The 19,493-nt window shown below is 40.4% G+C and overlaps 1 protein-coding gene and 1 long non-coding RNA gene across 4 annotated transcripts in view; both read right to left on the bottom strand.

Moving 5' to 3' along the window:
• The window catches only part of LOC103378049 (roundabout homolog 1), a 222,460-nt gene that overhangs the window by 51,175 nt on the left and 151,792 nt on the right, over positions 1 to 19,493 (bottom strand). The window lies entirely within an intron of this gene.
• LOC112486944 (uncharacterized) lies at positions 240 to 18,671 on the bottom strand. The gene is made up of 2 exons (XR_003049558.1): positions 11,888 to 18,671; positions 240 to 11,809 (listed from the first exon to the last, which is right to left on the bottom strand). It is a non-coding gene; the product is annotated as an uncharacterized LOC112486944 (long non-coding RNA).

Here is a 19,493-nt window from a genome sequence, read left to right as displayed (position 1 = left end):
TCAAGTTAATTTCTCATGTGTTCAGCATTTCCTCTTTGCACGCTTTAAAGTAGGAGAATAAATCCAGTGTTCAGTGAGGCACAGCGATGACACGGTGCAAAGATCAGAGCTCCAAATGTAAAAAAGGAACAGCAGGCGCATCATGTTTTAAAGCACTACATATGTTGGCACAGATTTGGCTGTACGCTCCTGTACAGAGACATCTGAAAAGAGGATTGTTGAGTTGGCACTTCATATTGTGTTTCCAAAGTGACAGCGATTAAACTATGACTCTATGACTTTTTTTTTTTTTTTTTTTTGCTGAATTTTTGTTTTAGTTAGTCATTTAGGTCTGGAGTTCTTTTAAACTGCTCCTGTGTCAACAGAGATCTGTGTCCTTGGTTTAACGTAGTTGTTATTTTTTGCGCAAAATTTGAATAAAATATAAATGTTTAAACCATGAATGTGTTTTACAATTCAAATGACTGGCTTAGCAGTAAATGCTGCAAATTCAGATTGATGTGAATTGACAGGCAGAGTGGGTTGCTCACAGCTCTAAGCAGGAAGGGGTTCTGTAAACGGAACCTTTCAGCCTGCTCACTCACACCATCAGAGAAATTACCTCCATAAACACATCACACTTTCCTGCAGACTGCCATTTGACCTTCACTGCCTTCGCTTTTTGGAACACCAACATCTGCGGCAGATCTTTTCACGACTTTATCAGCCCAAGATCCCACAGAGCGGATAACGCACAGATAAGGCATGTGCATGGTTGTCTAAAACCAAGTTTCAAAAACAAAAGATATAATATTGACAAACAGAAGTGACTGATGGAGTGTTAGTCGATGGAGGTGCAGCGCAGACAGGACCAGGGTAGCGGAAATGAGATCCTGGTGTGGAACTGCAGAGACGACTGAAAACAAGGCTCTGGTTTTGCTGTCAGAGATAATAGGAATCACAAACGTTCAAACAATCTCCTGCTAACTCTGCTGAGCTCCACTTTCCACTGGTGAATAAACAGCGTCCATTGTTTTCAGGATGTGCGAAATACAACTTACTAATGCATGTCTAATAAGATCCAGTGGAGGGGCGGGGAAGGGGAGATCTATGTAGCATAATGTCAAGCAGTCGGATTCAAAGCAAAGGTTGAATTTGCTTTTCTTACATCTCAAATTTGTGAAACGTAAATAAAAGAAATTATATATAATACTGTTGTTCCCGAACTTTTCCATGTCAAAGGCCCCCAAAACAATACCCCCTTTACAAACCCACAGATAATGCTACAGAACATGTAAAGAAACATGAACTTTTAGAATGTTTTTTTTTAACTTTTATTCAATATTCAACATTTGTTTAGCATTAGCCTACATGCTAGGTTGAGGAGATGAGAAGCTTCATAAGAGGCAAGAACAGCCAGTTCTACACAGATTATTTCTGTATTACCAGATGCATTCAGGTACCATCGGAAACTTGAGAATGCAGCAATTATGCTAGTTGATGTTTTGTACAGTTGGGGACAATTGTAAATGGTTAAAAAAGGAAAAACTAATTTTTAAAAAAATATTTTTTCCTATCTTCTGTCAAATTTTCTTAGGTCCCTCTAGAGTCCCCCCCACTTTGAAACCCACTTGTCTAGTACACTTAGTTTCTAATCAGTTATTATGTTAATCTGGTGGATGTTTAGAAATAGGAAGGGAGAGAGAGGGAGCATGTGTTGTGGAGAACAGTGTGGTCATAAACTTGGATTACATCAGCGGCTGTTGCAGGGAGGTAATATGATAGCGGCTGTGTAGAGAGAAACAGGCGGACACACAGGAAAATGGGAAAAGGGAAAAAATACAAGGGGATCCAATGCAATGTTACAGCAGATCCCTCAGCCTTTCGTCATGGCCACTTTCATTTCCACCATGCTGATCTCTCTGCAATCACTTTACCAGGCACAGGGGAACCAGGGAGAAGAGGAAGTACCAGGGAGGGAACAAAGAGGAGGGAAAGGTTTTACAGATTAGAAACAAGTCTGGAGGTGTAAGGGGGTCCTTCAAAGATTTAGGGCACCGGAATGTTAAAGACTGTCAGACAAAGCAAATAAGGGTACTGTGATCCAAACATGTGCTGCGTTTCCAGAGGGGCACATCTTTCTCTGATCAGTTTCTTTGTCCCAATTTCAATGGTTGCCACATGGGCTGTAAACTGTACCAGCTGGACCAGATGAGATGAAAAGATGTCCATATCCTTATCTAAGAGGGCATCTGCTACAGTGAGAAGAGGAACCCAAGTGAACAGAACGAGAGAACGAAATAGAGAGCTGAAATTTTATCTTTAACACTTGTCTTCGAGGAGAGTGTGTGAACACTGACATGTGTCTATACGTGTCTATAGCTGCACAGCACTTCACACACACTCGTCTAATTGTCCAACATGCAACACTGAGCCGGTTGGATGCCAATATGAAAGTTTTGTACGTGTGCCAGAAGTCACTCTGATCCCTGTGAAATTGACACTGTGTCAAATTTCCAAACTGATTTTAAGCCCCGGGTTTTAAACACCTATATTTTCATTAGATGAAGTAAAGACAAAGAGAAGTTTTGCCTCATTGTTTTATGGGATACTTTGCTACTGTTAACACGGCTCAGACATCCTGGTAAGGTGATTTATGACCCCTCTCCCAAGGGTATAAAGCCACATCCCACAGCCGGGGAAATTTAATGCTACTGCACCGACATTGTTCACAGAGGACTCTAAAATATCTGCTAGATTTATAGAAAGGGGAGAAAAATCCTTTGCTCCTCTGAGGGACAGCTTTTTTTTCTGTAGTGAAGCTTGGCAGCCAGAGACTGATAAATTGAGTTGGGTGCCGAGCTGGATTTTATCTAAACATGTGATGATTTTGGTTGCTGTACTTTCTGTCTTCACCGTCTTTTTATCTATTTCTTTTTCCAAGTTCAGGTTCGCCTTTCAATATTACCAAAGTTTTGTGCAGTTCAAGAAATAGTTGTTTGATGAAAAAGGAAGTCAAGGCTTAACAAGTCTTGAAAAGGATAAGGTCAAACTGAAAACAACAATAAGAGATGATGAACATCTGCCATTCACTGTTTCCTATTAAATACTAAAAAAATCTAATCCTATGTCAGGCCATCAGCCTGAGGGCAGAAGAGAGTTTTTAAAATTATGAAATAAATATATCTAAACGTACATTATAATCACATTGAAGATCTTCCTCTGAGAGCTAGTCCTCTTGGAGAGAGAAGATGCTCAAGTTAGGTTTTTATAAAAAACAATTATAATAAACTTTATAAAGATAAGCCTCTGGTATGTCTCAACTGAAATGCAATAATAACAACTTATCTTCTTTAGCAACTGCTGACCTGACCACATCATTTTTGTTTTGCAACATTATCTTGCCTAATATTTTCAGGTATTTTTTTAAATGTGTTTTTATCTTTATTTTCAATTGTCCCTCAAATAAACTCTGACCTGTTTGTTCTATTATTTAGCCCCTCCCTCTCTCCTACACAGCTTAACTAAGCAGGTGTCTACAGGGACGACCACTCAAAGCAGGAACCTCCAGTTCACCCCTACATAAAAAGAAGAAGCCCTCGTCAACATGCCAATTCCCGACACCATGTGGTCCGGTCCAAAGCCCTGGTGCATCTTAGACGGATTGAGTTGACAGGCAAAAGACAATCCCATCTGGAGCAGAAAACAGTCTATGAGGGAAGAGGAGTGGGCAGAAATGTAAGAAATGGAGTTGAAAGATTTTGAAGTATGACTTAGTGAGGATCAGAGGGGGCAAAACATTGACAGATAATGATAGGACACAGCACTGCTGAGGCATGTAGGAGCCGCTTCAACCAAACCATAAGAAATTAAGTAAACAAGGTCAGCCTTAATGAAACACAGCAAATGACGTCACAGTTTTTACATCCAGTATCGATAAGTTCTGATAAGTAGTTGTTTGAGGTTTGGAGTCACGTTTAAACAAGGTTCAAAAATGCTGTGGTGTGCGGTTGCTGGTACATCTCATTAGCAGCTGCTGACCCGACCAATCGACTGCAGTCATGGTGCAGCAGAGCTGATGAATAGAACAAGCACACAAGAAAACAAACACAGAATAGCTTAGTGGCAGTAAACAAACCTTTTTGCACGACATCAAGAAAGACAGAGTATTAAATCAACAAGCAGGAGGGGAAGGATACCCCCACCACCATTATCAGCTACCTCAGTATCTCTTCAACAAACTAAACATCCTCAAGTCAGGACTGAGTAAGCAGATACACGCTACCCTCTGTTTTGTTTTTGTTTTTTTCTTGCTCTCTTGAGATTAGAATGCCTCGCGTGCTTCACATGAGCAGACAATTTACCTCCAAATGATGCTACAACCTCAACTTGGAGTAAATCATCAACAAAATCCATGTTTTTTTTTTTTTGAAGGTTAAAATATGCTAACAATGCTCCGATAAGAGCGTGTGCTGCTAAATAGCTACATTGTCCTCAACAAAGGGAGAAAAGCTTTACCCCGACCAGGATGTGATGGGACTTGTTGGCGTTTTGGAGCAGAAGATGAGGGTGTTTAGCTAGTTGTGGAGAAAATGTTCAAATAAAGCAGTGTTCACTTCATGCGGGTCAGACCTTCCAGACAGGGCATTTGGGTAACCTAAATAGTTGTTTCCTATTTGTATTTTGTTTTCCTGGATGTTGATATTGGTTATCATAGGCTTTATGGGCATGAGACCATAAAACCTATTTCAAACCTATATTTCAAACTAGTTTTGGTCACAGTGATGTCAGCTTTTTGTTAGCTTTAGTTTAAGACCATGTCAGGGCACAGGAAGTCTGCAGGCTACGGAGAGTCGTCATCCCACCTGATCTGCATCTTAATGGAATGTTCACTTCAAGCTGGCACAGCCGGGTCACATTATGTCAAGCAAAAACACTGCGAATCACTGCACACATTTTATCTTAAACAAGACATCACATTCCCCCGGACCAACTGAATTTGTACACAAAGTTTGGAGCTGATTACAACTCCCTCTTCCTCTTCCCTGCAGCATCAGAGTCCACATGCCTTCTATTGTCTAGTACCCACCATGTTGTCTGTATCTTTGACAGATAACATCTCACAATCCCTCTCTACAGTGCTGTGGTTTTGCTGAGACCGTCAGAGCCTGTGGGAGGCAAAGCACCTGCAGAACAGACAATAGCAAATGTGCCTATAGATTCTGGCCGCCTTTGAAGTGGGGATGGATGCAAGTCCAATACCCCTCTTTTATCATACCCTTCAATCTGTGGTTTCACCACACAGCCTTTATGATGACAGGCTGTTTTGAGATGGGACAACTAGAGCTTTTTAAGAGCATTCAAGTATTTGGTTGACCAGCCATTCCACATCTGACAAGGTGTTCATATTGTCATTCAAATAAATACTTGAAAAAAACATGTCTAAAGAGTCTGTATATAAAGCTATGCAACATCCTAGATTGTGGATTGGTTAAAAAAAGTCCAGATAAGTGAGTTAAAGTAAGCTAAAATAGTAAACTAATAGTATGTTCTGGTTGAACCAAAACAAATAGCAAAATTACAAGAGCGATGTGCTGCAAATTTACCATGGTGTGTGCGGAAAATAGAGAATGTCGACCTTAGCTCTGTAGTGTGTTTGGAATAGCTAGAGAAAACATCCAACACGCATAAAAAACTTTGCATTCTTAGTGCTGTAACTTAGCAATGTCTCATATCATTCCTTCTGGTTTTGTTGTTTGTTGTGCTGCTGTCCGCCGGCCTACTAAACATTAACAAGCTATGAAATATGACACCCTAAAAACAACTGATGTTTTTAGACTTTATTTTTACTATGGAGATATTTTGAATTATTTATTGCTGACTGATTTGACATTTGCAACTCACTGCATCCATCCCTCTCCCAAAGCTATCATTATTTTATCTTCAGCTCCTGCTTTTCTTGATTTTGTTTTCCTCGTATCACATTTTCTGCCTCTACCAAGCTATCTCAAAGCCAACCTGACTGATAAATAACACAACTATGCTGGGAAAAATATAATAGAGAAAAAAAAAGAAACATACTCTGGGAAATCAAGGCAGCGTGACCCTGATTGACTGGTGTTAAAGTGGCCATCTTACCTCTTGACAAGGCTACAACGAGGCCAAGCGTGTGGAAACCATGACTAGTCAACAGAGACATCCGAAGCATGTCAGTTCTAGAGTCAGCTCTGTCATCATGTGGCTAAAAACTCAACAGTGTTGTCCTCACAGTCCCGGCGTATGACCATGTGTCTGTCACCATCCATTTTACAATTGCTCCCTAACTACAGACTGCTGAAGCACAACGAGTACCTTACAGTACATCTCAATGGTTTGCCCTGCTTGCCTACTGTATGTGCGTGATACTTCAGCAGCCATTGAAGGCCACTAGCCAACACAAAAATAAATCTTCTCTCAGTAGAAACAGACAAGGCCACGCAATACATTTATAAACTGTGATGAGTTATAATCTGTCCGCCTGTTTTTTCCCCCCTTTCATCAACCTATCATATCAAGCTAATATAATACCCTGCAGATCATGTGACTCGAGACCCTTTTTGAGAAAGATTGCAAGACTAAAATAAAGTGATGGTTCCCGACTTTTGGTTCCTGAATTTGCTACAAATGCCAAATAGCAGTAATGTGCAAAAAATTCCAGTAATGTATTCCCAAATTTTGTGCCTTAGAGTGAGCCAGTGATACAAACAGAATTCATTGTTGAGGGTGGGTGAGGTAAGGGCTGGAAGAGAACAACCTGAATGATGTAGTAGGAACAAAAAAAGAATAATGCCCAGACTGGAGAAATCCTTCACCTGCTCATCTGTCTGCTTGAAGCCCTCTGTCACTGCTCCATGCATTCATCCTCCTCCGCCCACATCCTCTAAGAGACCATAATGGGCCCCAGACTAATGCAATAACAATATGATTAAAACCAAAATGGACAACTCCCAACTACTGTCTGCTCATGATCAAACAATAGAGCACTCAATGCACTGATATGATGTGTGAGTGCTTGCTCTTGCATTTATACTTTGTGGGTTTAGTCTGAGCGAAGTAGCAGAGTTGACAGGTCCAGCCAGTAGATCTTTGACCTGTGGCCTGAAGGCCCAGCCTAAGACAGCAGAGCTGGTTTGCAGTTAGTTCCTCCCCTTGGCACAGATTTTTTGGCAGGTCGCAGTGTAACACAAAGGCCACAGGCACATGGACCTGATCCAGGATGCCACGCTTGGTTTGAACTCTCACTTGACAAAAGAGGAAAGGAAAAAAAAAAGAAAATCTCTGTATAAAATTCCTGGGAGAAATGCAGCAGAGGAACAGTCCAGTTAGTGGCACGCTGCAGTGCAGTCTGAGAAATTAAAGTCAGATTTTTACTCTAACAGGATAATTTAGCTCCTGGTAATATTTTCTCAGTGGAAATATTTGCTTCCAACATCCCGTTGTACGAGGTAAATTGCTTTCACAATGGCACGTTTGTTATAACCTCAATATATTTGTCTTCTTCTGTCCATTTTTTTTTAAAGAAACCAAAAGAAAATTGTTCTTGGTTTCTGTGCTGCCTTGTTTTCCCCAGATTTCTGTCACAGCTATTATTTCATGAAACCTGACTCCTGTCTTTCTGTTTCTTTTCAATTTCCTTTTTCTTCAAAGCCTGCGTGTTCCCTACTCCCACCTCCTACTGTAGCACAGAGCCGAGTGAGCCAAAAATATCTGTAAACCAAAAAATCTCAATTCCGCATTTGATCACACGTACAGTTTGTAAAGAAAGTAGCAGCTAGTGATTTTCCTGGAACAATTCAAGACACAGAATCCTGACATCTAACTCTAGCATCACTCTGTTTTCTTTGTTGTATGTTTATTTATGTCCTCAGCGTTTGTGCTTAAGCTCCGGTTTCGTACAGTTAACATGGGCTCGGGACACTAGATAGCAGTAGCTGACAGGCCCTCCCAGTATTTCCTTTTCCCACAGATTATATTCATCCTAATGTGGCAGAAGAAAGCAGCTAATTGACCTGGAATCAAAGTTAATTGGCTTGCATTTAACTTCTTCCTGTCCTCGAGCAGGACAGACACTGGGGGAATATTTGTTGGCCCACTTCAGAGAGCACCACCACCAAACAGAGGTAATCAGCAAATGGAAGTGTGATACTGAACTGCTGGGTGTGGTGGGCCTCTGGCTGAGCTGCTGGCTACAGACAACCTGACTTGTGCTTGCCAGCACACTGTAGACACGGCTGATGGATATCTGTGTCTGCAGCAGTTCCCATCACACAGAAAAACTCATTCACTCGCTGATCTTCCTACTGTTTCCCAGTGAATCATTTTCAGGTTTTCTTTCCGGTAGACTTGTTACAATAAAAACACAAACTGGGGATCTGCACACAGAGAGTGAGTTTAGGACTCTGTGGGTTTTTATTTTGTCTGTGTCATCAAGGACATAAATCAAACATGAAAACAGGGGAGTGAATTTGTGCTGATCACTCAGGTTCTTAGAAAGGTTGGGTAGCAAAAATGGTACGAGTGTAAAGCAGTCGAGAAACCCTGTTGACTTCTTAATCCTACCAGAAGATGCTCTCTGAATCTTGATTCTGCCTCAAGGTTTACTTTCACGTTAACATGCAACTCAATAAGACGCTTCATGCACGTCATTCTGACCAGTTGCCCAGTTGACTGCCACCTAGTGCAGTTAGGTGGGAACCTGTAGGGACCTGTTGTATGATTAACAGTGATGTTAGCATGATAAACTAGCACATCCTTCACAATACCACAGACACTGATCAGGTCCATCTTGCTATTTTACCTTCACTAGTAATGGGCAATACCAGATTCTATGACAATTACTGCACTGTGTGGTACTACTAGTGATACCCTTCGACGGACACATCTTTACATATCGTATAACTTGTCTAATCAAATGTCTATGTATTGGTTAATCTAGGGCTCTAACTTGTAAACAAAATCTTTGATGTAGCACGAGAGCCTTCTGTGAATAATGCACTAATGGCCCGGAGAGAGACATTGACTTTTATTTATCTCCGATCCAAGAATGTAGTGAAGTAGATAAGAGACAAACTAGAGCAAGCCATTCAATTTGATCTATGAAGAGACAAGGCAGTAAAGTCACTCTACAGGATGATGAGTAATAAAACAAATGAAGCAAGACTCATATGCTACTTGAGCCATTGTGGCTACATGACCTATATCTTTAGGCTGGAAGAATGCTGATCCTTATCTAATGTAGGATATGACCTGAGGACAAGACAAGTCACCCTGGCACACACACACACAAACCTGTAATACAGTGTATTCTTCTCATTCGGTGTGTTCATAGGCACAGTAGGGAGCCTCGGAGCGAGTTCATGTGGCGCTTCAGTGACAGCAAAAGAGTTTAAAATGTTTCACATTCTACAAGGAGAGTCCTAAGGTATCTGATGGGAGCTGGGACAGGGTTACATTAAAGGCATCTCTGTGAAGCCTCAGCACTTCACAGCACAGGATCCCAGTCTCTGTTTTCCCCTTCCAGACAGATGCCAAAGTCATTGTTTTTCTGATCCTGGGTTTCAGAAAGAGAACTCGATCCCACTGGCTGCCGCTGTCAGCAGTGCCGCCTCCCCCCTTATCCCTGTCATTCAATCCCATCTCTCCTCCTTTCAGGACTGCACTTCAGTCCCTCTTTGCCTATTCTCCCTCCCTCTTTTCTCTGGACCATGGTGCCCTAGGCAGTCTGGAGGAAGTGTGTGTCTGGTTGCCCTAGATCTATTCGTTCTCTCTGAAACAGGATACAGTGACCTCCTGTGTGTCCAGTAGGCCTGATCTCAGGCCCCTGCCTGGTAAGTGTCAGGGATTGAAAACCTGCGAGAGAGTGGGGGAGGAAACTTGATGGCTGTTCAGGAGACAAGCCAAAAGCAGGAACGTGACACACTGTAGAGGAATGATATGAAATCTGCAGCGAAAGGACCAGCAGGGGTGTTCTGAAGGGAATTCATGTTTACAGCTCCTCAACACACCGCCATCAGATCTGCTTTTCTGTTTTTATTCTCTTAAAACTGAAGGAAGACAGACAGGATCGCTGCTATGACTGATACAGAGTTGTAAGTAATCCCAAAAACCCCTTCAAGATTAGCCGTTCATTGAGATCATTCTTATTTATATGTTTTTCAAATACACCATGACAGGTTTTCAGTGCTGCGACCAAACCACACACTTCTCATTAAGGCACCAAAACCAGAGAACAATTACAGGGAGGGGAGGTATGGGGGGGGGGGTGGGCTGCTTCATTAAAAACAGGATTTATATATAGTACCCCCTACCTTACCAGACATGACATCCTCTCTGCTCCCCACATTAGCATAATCTACGCTCACTGTGTGAGCTACAATTTGTATGGAAAATCTTTCCCCCCACAGGTTTATTATTGAGTATGTGTCTATTAAAAAAATCTGAATTACCATCACAACTGGCTCACTGTAATGTACAGTGTTGGCAGTCTTTGGAAGAGTAATTGGATCCATTAAGGCAGTGAAAAATGAAAGAAAAAAAAAAGACTATAGGATGCAGATTCTTTTGTGTGAATGTGCCTCTGTGACCATGTGGATTTCTGAAGAAAAAAAAAAAAAGCCAGAACATGTCAGTTTCTCCAGACTCTCCAAGCTCCAGCAGAACAATGGTTAATAAGAACTAGTTAATATGAAGAAAAAAAAAATCATAATTCCATTTAGTTTTTTTTAGAGCATTAAGCAGAATATTACCTTAATTATAATTCTTAACATGGGCTGCTACGGAAGAACAATTGTCTCTGGCAGTATTATGAATAACACAATATATTAGAACATAGACTCTGAATATTTAACCAAGGGGCTCAATATTGGCTCAAAATCTTAATGTGTTCACAGGCTTGTAAAGAAATCTTTAAAAATATATATTTTATATTCAAATATTATTTGAAAACATGTTTATCACAGCAGACCCATTGGTCTTTAATAATTGTAGCCTGTCAGCCATCGCTTTTGATTCAAGAAATGAAATATCTTGCTGAAAGCCAACCCATGAAATGGGGGAAAATGACTCCAGCCCAAAAAGACATCCAATTGTGAGACTGATAGCTTGTGTTTCACGGCTCAGTGGTATGAAACTGTTTACAGTTTAGTCTGAATAAAAGCCCCTTCACCTTCTGCAGCACCTGCAGCTCTGGACACTTCATGTGGCTAATGTTAACAAGGCAAACGGGAGTTGTGGTGTGTGATAAATCTGAACATAGCCAGAGAAAAGCGTCTCCAAACAGCCCTCCCCTCCTGATGAATGGACAAGTTTGCCAGAGTCCTTGAAGCATGGGGGTTACTAGGAAATGGCACCAACCTATCTGTCTCAATTGTGTTCAGTGGCCTGTGATTTCTATGGGTTTATGCAGGAATGTGTGTGTCTCTGTGTGTTTGTGCCTCAAAAAGAATAAATGCTGTGCAAAGCCATTACCTGTGTGGAATGGTGGCCCAATTATGAGGGTCTCCTTCAGCACGCAGCCTTGCAAAACCAAACTCCATGAAATTGATTACCCACACACCTGGATCTCATTTGTGACTATTTCTCCTTCTCTCTACTCTTAGGGGCTCTTTGCATGGTCCTGTCTATTTCAAATGAAGAAGAAACGATTGTTCGAAGATGAAAATATTCAGATATAAGATTTACATAATAAAACATTGGCCTAATTGATTAGAGAGAGAATAAACATCTACCCTGATTAATCAGAATTTAAATTCCAAATAAATTACGCATAAACATACATATGGAGAGATTATACCTTACTTTGGAATTTTGACTGAATAATTGACCAAAGAACCTCTTCATATTGTAGAAGGTTCATATGGAGAGATTATACCTTACTTTGGTTCATAGGTTCATAAATCGTTGGGTCTCTCATTGGGTTGAAGGTTCCAGGCACAAGGACATCATTCGAGAGCAAGTGCAATGCTTGGCTGCCTCTAAATATATAGAGATGTTTTTATGGCTGCTACTGACCTCAAAAGTATATGCGATATATACATGGAAATGATTTGTTAAGACCAAATTGTCTTTTTATTTATTTTTTTTTCTGTAGTGAGAGATCATCAACGTAGCAGTGGAGGTTTCTGCCTTTGATCTTATACTTTACTGTATATTTTTGGATCTATTTTAACAAGCTCTCGGTTTTCACTCACTAATCCTTCTGGGATTCAGATAAACAAGCCTGCAAAAATCTCTGTGATCTGCTGTTGACCTTTGTCTCTCAATGCCAATATCTCTAGGGGCAAACTTCACTCTGCATCTCTCAGCCCTTCCGCCAGTCTGATCCTACCTTCATCGCTGACTGACTACCCAGTAGCTACGCATACATATCTCTGCTAATGTTACAGGACTTTCCCCTCACAGTGATACCTTTGAGGCATGTAGGATGACAACAGAGTCAAGTCAAATGGCAGACAGATGTCTTGCATCGCTGTTTAGAGCAAGTGTGTAGTGAGAAGCTGGGCCCAGTTTTCTGTGTTGAGCTGAGGTCTTTTTCACGTAGATTCACTGGAATGTCTAATTTCCGACCCAGTACAGATTTCGCAAGAGGCCTTGGTCTTGCCTGTTGGTTCAATAGAAAAGACAAATATGTACAAAACCTCTCAATAATAATAGATGGCTGTAGCATAAAACTATCAGAGCAGCAGTTATTTCACCTTTTCAGAGCTTGGGTAAGAACGATTTCACACTGGTGTAGTACTATGTGCATTTTTATGTGAGGTAAGGAAGAAGTCACGCACTGGTAGGTCTGACACAACAGTAGCTGCTGATCCTGCTTTGGGCTGACTGCAAGGCGACCTCCCCTGTCTCCCCTGACTGTTGTTTTGCATTCTTCATAATTAGAAGCACCGAAGCATGCCAGGCATTCCTAATAGAGGTGTTTTACACTAGCGGCTGACACCATCACTCAATGTGAAGCCAATGGTCCTTTCCCAAAGGTCAACAACTCAGGCTTCACCAGCTCTGAGTGGCCTCCTTCCCAAAGATGGGGAGGCCCTCCTGTCAGTGTGACAAAGCCACACGCCTCCTTCTTTGTTCCCTCCTCCTTGCCCTACCTCTGTGGACCCTGACAACCCACGCTGGAGCTCAGGACTAGTTAAACCAGGACTCCCTAAAGAGATGAATGACTCCACTGCTCCCTGTACCAATGAAGATGAATGCTAAGCATGAATTATTAAGGGCCAGAGCAAAAGGGAATATTTTGATATTGGAACCCTTATGAATAATTCCAGGGCTACCCCAAAATGAATTACCTTGTTCTCTATGTAATGCAGAAAACGATACAGCTCTGCATCCCCAGAGGTTCAGGTGTAGTGGAAGGGGACGTTTGAGGCAATATACTAGTATAAAATCCATGCCAAAAGGATATCTGGGAGCACGAGGGAGCCTGGGCAGCAATGTATTTGCACAGAGTGGGATTGCATATTTCTTTTGATCTTCTGGTCAAAAGTCCATGGAGAAGCCAGGATGAGAACTGGGGGGTGGGGCGTGTAAAGGGGACTGCTATGGATGGGATGCATGGATTATGGTGGTATGTCCAATTATCCAGCAAGCAAAGAGACAGGGAAGGCAAGCCAATTAGAGTAAAAAAGAAAAAGACCCCTACCACAGAGACAGGCAGACCAAGAGACTCTCTCTCTTGCTCTCTCTCTATCTATCTCTCTGTCTATCTATCTAACACTATTGCTAGTGCCGTTAAGGGCAATAACATTTTATCTTATCGGTAGTTTTAGGAACTAGTTACCATGACAACAATCATAACATTACAGGCAGCTTCATGATTCATGTTACTGCACATAGTTTAACATGAGAAATGCAAAGGGTTTACACCCACCCGTAATGCTCTCATTGGTAGAGACAAGTGATGATGCCAGTCCCATGCTAGTGGGACCCATGATATGTCGTGCTCAGAGCTAGTGAGCAATGGACTTTACATATATAGATAAAGGGAGTGATAGATTGTGCGGAAGATCTTTCTATTTTTGCGTGTTATCCAAAGCTTTTTGACCTTTTAATGGGCTAACTGGTTACATGTCAGGACATAACTGTTTAGTTCCTAGAAGTTGGGGAAATATGCTGAACTGTAATATAATTATCTTTCAATGCACTATTTGTTGACAGAGAGCTCAAGTAAAATGATAATTATAACCTTAGAGAAACTGCAGTCAGCCAAATCCTCCGCTGAAAATAGCTTGATGGGCTTATTACTTAATAAAAATGTCACAAACCCACCTCGACTGAATCTTCAGGAGTGGTCGCCAGTGCCCATGAGGTTTACTATAATTTGCAGTGAGGCCACTATAATTACCTTCAGTCTTAACGCTACTTGTCAAAGTGATGGGAAAATAAATCTGGGGGTAAACAAAGAAAAAGACAAAGTCCTCTTTTTGCCTGTACAAAGACATTTTGTATTTCCATGAGTTCCTAATTCTCTGTTAAGTGGAAAGACTCAGGATAAATTCCTCATCCTGTGATTCAAAACAAAATAAAAATGAACAATTGTTACTTGTTAATGTTTAACAGTGTAAAGTTAATTGTATTTTTTTTAATTCAGGTTTATTGGTTGATTAAATATTTTATTTTAATGAAATTTTCTGATTTAATTTTCAGTACAAATTGTTGATAGTGTTAGGTAAGAATGGACCACCCCACAAAGCCCCTTTCTGATGCAGCCATGCTTTTATTTTTTTCTTGTTTTTCCTCCTTACTCAATACAAACTCACACGCTACATTAAGCATTAGCTGGACTGTACACCAACTGTACACTAGGGTCGGCTGTGTGCTGCCTGTGTGGGGCAGGACAGATGGCAAAATCTGCAGCAGGTAAACCTCAGTGAATTTAGCAGGTGTTGGTCATTCATGTGAGATAACCATGACACAAAATGCCTGAAAGTCGGTATTGTGAGAGCAGCTTTATTTCTATAAAAGATTTTCCAGTCAATCATCTTCCTCTGTGCCTCGATGGTGTAAACTGATTGAACAGTCACTTCAGGAATGTCCTGGGACAATGTCTCATTTGAGTCTTGTTGGGTTTTGAACTAAACTCTGTGGTAAGTCCAAACAGTGGGTTTTGTTGTTTTAGACAAACTATATAATTTCTGACACCACAGGAATGAAGCGATAACTTTAAACTGAGACAATGCTCTTCTGCTCCTGCCATCTGACTGCCAGGAAACCAACACTGCTTGCATTAAAGTTCACAAAGGTCCACACCCAATCATCAGCATGCCATCCATTTTAGACACCTGCATGATGGATCATCATTTTGTCAAGAGCCCACAGGACATGACCAGCTATCATTAAAGCAGCAGCCTCCATTTTTGTCTGGTGAGAATGGTGCTCTCCGATACACAGAAACTTCCAAGGCTTGAAAGAGTTCAGTCTTCTAGTCTTACAGCTACAAAGAGCCCCACAAGCCAATAATTATCCATAGGTCCGCTTCACACGCTCGTCTTCACCCCTGACCTTTTTTACTCACCACTACTTCCTGTGAGTGTATTGATGGTCTTGTTGTAAATGGCCCTTTCATCAGAGGAGCAACAGATGTGTAATACATGCAAAGCCATTACTGCCCCTTTGTGTTTAAATGCATCATAATTTTGGAGTTAAACAGACAAAGGTCAAAAGGGCACTCTGGACTGACCTGCACTGGCCAATGGTGCTCAATCAGCAGTTAGTCTTTAACAAGTGTTTCCCAGGAAAGATAGCGTTGCCCTAGTGAGGGGAGGTCCCATGATGTGCAGTACAACCCATTTTATAACAAGTCATTATATGAACCAGAAGTTACAGAGAGGACAAGGTCATTAGGTTTTCAGTTTCCGTTTGCATCAGCCTTTCAATCCCTGTACAATGAGGCAATTCAGAAACCTTAAACATGAAGCATACTGCAGATATTACAGGAAAGAAAAGGACAATGTGTTGTTCTATTGAATTTAGTTCAAATCAAACAGGAAACTCTTGTGTTTGTGTGTAACATATGTTACAAATTGTGATAAGAGAGAAGAGACACCATTTTAAGAGACACTAAGAAAAGGAGTTTAATTACTGCAGGCACGCAGATGGGTTCTGTGTAAATCACAGGAGCAGCAATCTGTTCAATGTGCGGATGTGGATTTCAAATGGGGACATCAATAAAAATTTGTACAAAGTCTGAAAACACATTAAGAACTGTGGTTATAATAATAAATCAATCTGATTCTACGCTGAGGCAAATTTGCTGTTAGCAATTACTAAGCTATATGGTGCATTTACTCAGAGTCATTAATCACCAAACATGATGATTTATGCAAAACCAAATTGCCCTAATAATTCCAGCCCCTTCCCCTGCATTAAGATGGCATCATAAACACTGAACACGGATTAAACAAAATATATTAGCACAGGAGGGGCATCAGTAAAAGCCAGGATTGCTAGGTGGCATCAATTCAAATTAGTCTGTGCTGATTTTACGGCTTAGGCGTCTGCCTTTTGTTGACTGCAGCTTGAAGAAGACCATGGACTGTGCATCCTTCTGATTGTAATCTGTGGATGACCACAATCAATGAAGACCTCTATTAAGCAGATCAATGGAGGACAACACGAGGTGAATTAATCACACGACTGTAGGTTTGTAAATGTGTCTATCTGTATGCACACACACACACACACAATCTGGATGTCTAAAAAGTATGTTCATGAAAAATTCACTAATCATTTTAAGATTACATCATTAATAACTGGGGTATTTGTATATTCGAAGAATGCAGCATTGTGAAAATTAACAAAATAATCAGATGCTGTGCAATGATAAACGAAGGGAATGGAATCAAATAAAAAGTCAAAAGGCAAATAAGAGCAGCAGTATCCTTTCATTGAAAGCTGGTCTGGAAGACATGAGAGTAGAGAATGTATCTTACTAATCCTACCAAATTAAAGGCATAAAAGAGATTATGTCTACCAAAGCTCTCACTTCTAAGCCAGTAAACTTTTGGCCTCTCTAGTCTGAAATTGACTGATTTCTGTTTACAGAGACGTTTTTTCAAATCCTTTAATTTTCGCCAGCAATGCAGAAAAATAACACAGATCAGATGTCTGTATAAAAAGGTTTTTGCAAAAGCAAGATGAGATTTTCATGTTAGCAATGTCTTAAATCTCATGCAGAGAAATGTGTGCAAACACACAAATTATTTGCACGAAAACAATTTAACCCAACTCTTTATCACCATCACACAATGTAATCCTCACAATAAGCCTATGCCCCAGAAGATGGTGTGTTGATGATTCACCTAGAGAATATAGTCCATGTATTATGGGGTATGTGTGTAAACACTTCTTAAATGCATTAACCTTGCTTAAACGCCAGTCCAAATATAGTACAGTATTCAGAGGGCTGTTTAGTGCCAGCTTAACCTTGCCTTCATCCTTGGGAGACTTTTAAAATAGAAGAAAAAAATAACTTGTTCACTTGATGCATATGTTTGACACACATGTATTTTGACCTAGCTTTATAGAAGAGCATGTTTAGGAGATGCTATTTAAAACAGCTTGAACAGCAATGTGTGGAGCACTGCATTCACTATTTTAAGTCATGAACTTTCACCTGTTGACGACGCAAGTTCTAACCTCGCAAAAAGTTCCAAAGCTCCTTGAACCTCCAGCTGCAGTGTTATACTTGTTACTGAAATACATGGGAACAAGTGTTTAGTCACTGCATTGACATCACTGAGTGAGTAAAATGCAAATGTGAATCTTAATGACATTAGCTTTAGATTGTAAGTGTGATCCGTGTGCATCATGGATAATAAACAAATTTTAAAAAATAATTTTTCTCATGTTACAGTGGTGATGATCAACTAGTGGATCCTGGGCCAAATCTGACCCATCGAGTCACACAATCTGCCCACGACTTAAGATACATCAAAATGTGATTTTTATAATATTTTATTTGAGTGTAAGTCTGTATTTGTATTAAGATGTTTCTCAGAATTCAAAAGTAGAATATAAAGACCCTAATACACATCTCATACACCGAATAGTGAGAAAATACTGTGCCAGTGAGTGAGGCACGGATCGCTTCTTCGCTCTGATGTAACTGCTAACAGTGAACAGTGTAAATTGGTGTACACTTGACACCCGATTGGATCTCCTCACACTGGGGAGAGAAAAGAGAACGGCAAGGAGAGACTGCAGAACAAATAACCTGAAGCACTGCTGCTTAAGAACAAATGACTGCTGCAAGGAGCTGCAGTGGAAAATGAACCAGGAACCTTCATCTGCAGCAGGTAATGACAGAGCAGTGGCTCAAAAATGACTGGGTGTGTAGAAATAGTGAAAGACGAGTGAGTTTAAAGAGGGAGAAATAGAAACGAAGAATTTACAGATGCAGTGTCATTAGTGGATTTTATGACTTTTTTAACCCTCGGAGGCGTGGGGGGTATCATCAACTTTATGTTATCGATATATCGCAAATAACACGAGATTCGAGTATCGATTAATTAATTCATAAAGTATCAATACTAATTCATAAATGTGCATTGTCAATTCCACAAATATTAGTATTGAGAAAAAATTTGCCAAAAAAGTAATTGGTATCATATTGAATAATAAAATTAAAAAACATTCGGTATCGCGCATTAGTAATAATTAGTCCTGCAATAAGTAATAAGTAGATATTGAATAATAAAATTAAAAAACATTTGGTATCGCGCATTAGTAATAATTAGTCTTTTGTTCTCCATAAAGTAAAAAAATACCTGCCAAATACCGGTTGGCAGAGGAACCCTATCCTCAAAGTAACAGAAAATGTCTTGTTTTTCTTACAACTGCACAAGGTTTATCATAAGTGACACATTCAATGTCTGTGAAAGAACAGTAAACACTGGGTCATCATTACTTACAACAATAGTGCAGGGGCCATTACCAACACTTTAAACCTCTGTCATAGTCTTTGCCTTTCTCATACCCTTTCTTTTTATTCACTGTTTCTTGAAAAATGAAGAGGCAGATGGTTTGTTTTAAGAGGATTAACCCAACGCCCTCACCCTGACCCAAATGTATTGGGGCAAATTATGAGGTAATTTATCTGACAGAGTTGAAATGACAGGGGAAAAAAATAGAAAACATAATGTTCGACACAGCACATACCGCACTCCTCTTATAAAATCTTAACTAAAAAAAAAAGATAAATTTTTCATGAACAAGACATAACATTCCGTGTTGACAAACACTGTTAACACCATAACATACATAAACCCAATTCCTCGATGCAAATGTCTACACTAATATGCCTACGTCTGCAAACTGCAAAAATAAATGTGCTGTCAATCAGCGTTTATATAATCATTTTTTCATGCCTGACATGTTGGAACCTATATAAGCCGAGTCAGGCTGAGAAGATAAATGTGACAGCGGCTGCTCAGGACCATAGCTAACGTTTACCGAGTCACCGTTAGTCTGGTGTT

The sequence above is a fragment of the Cynoglossus semilaevis genome, chromosome 4 (genome assembly GCF_000523025.1).
Source record: "Cynoglossus semilaevis isolate Cse_v1.0 chromosome 4, Cse_v1.0, whole genome shotgun sequence".
In the NCBI taxonomy this organism is placed as follows: domain Eukaryota; kingdom Metazoa; phylum Chordata; class Actinopteri; order Pleuronectiformes; family Cynoglossidae; genus Cynoglossus; species Cynoglossus semilaevis.
Note: the sequence above shows the minus strand (reverse complement) of the source record. Positions and strands in the feature narration are given on the sequence as shown.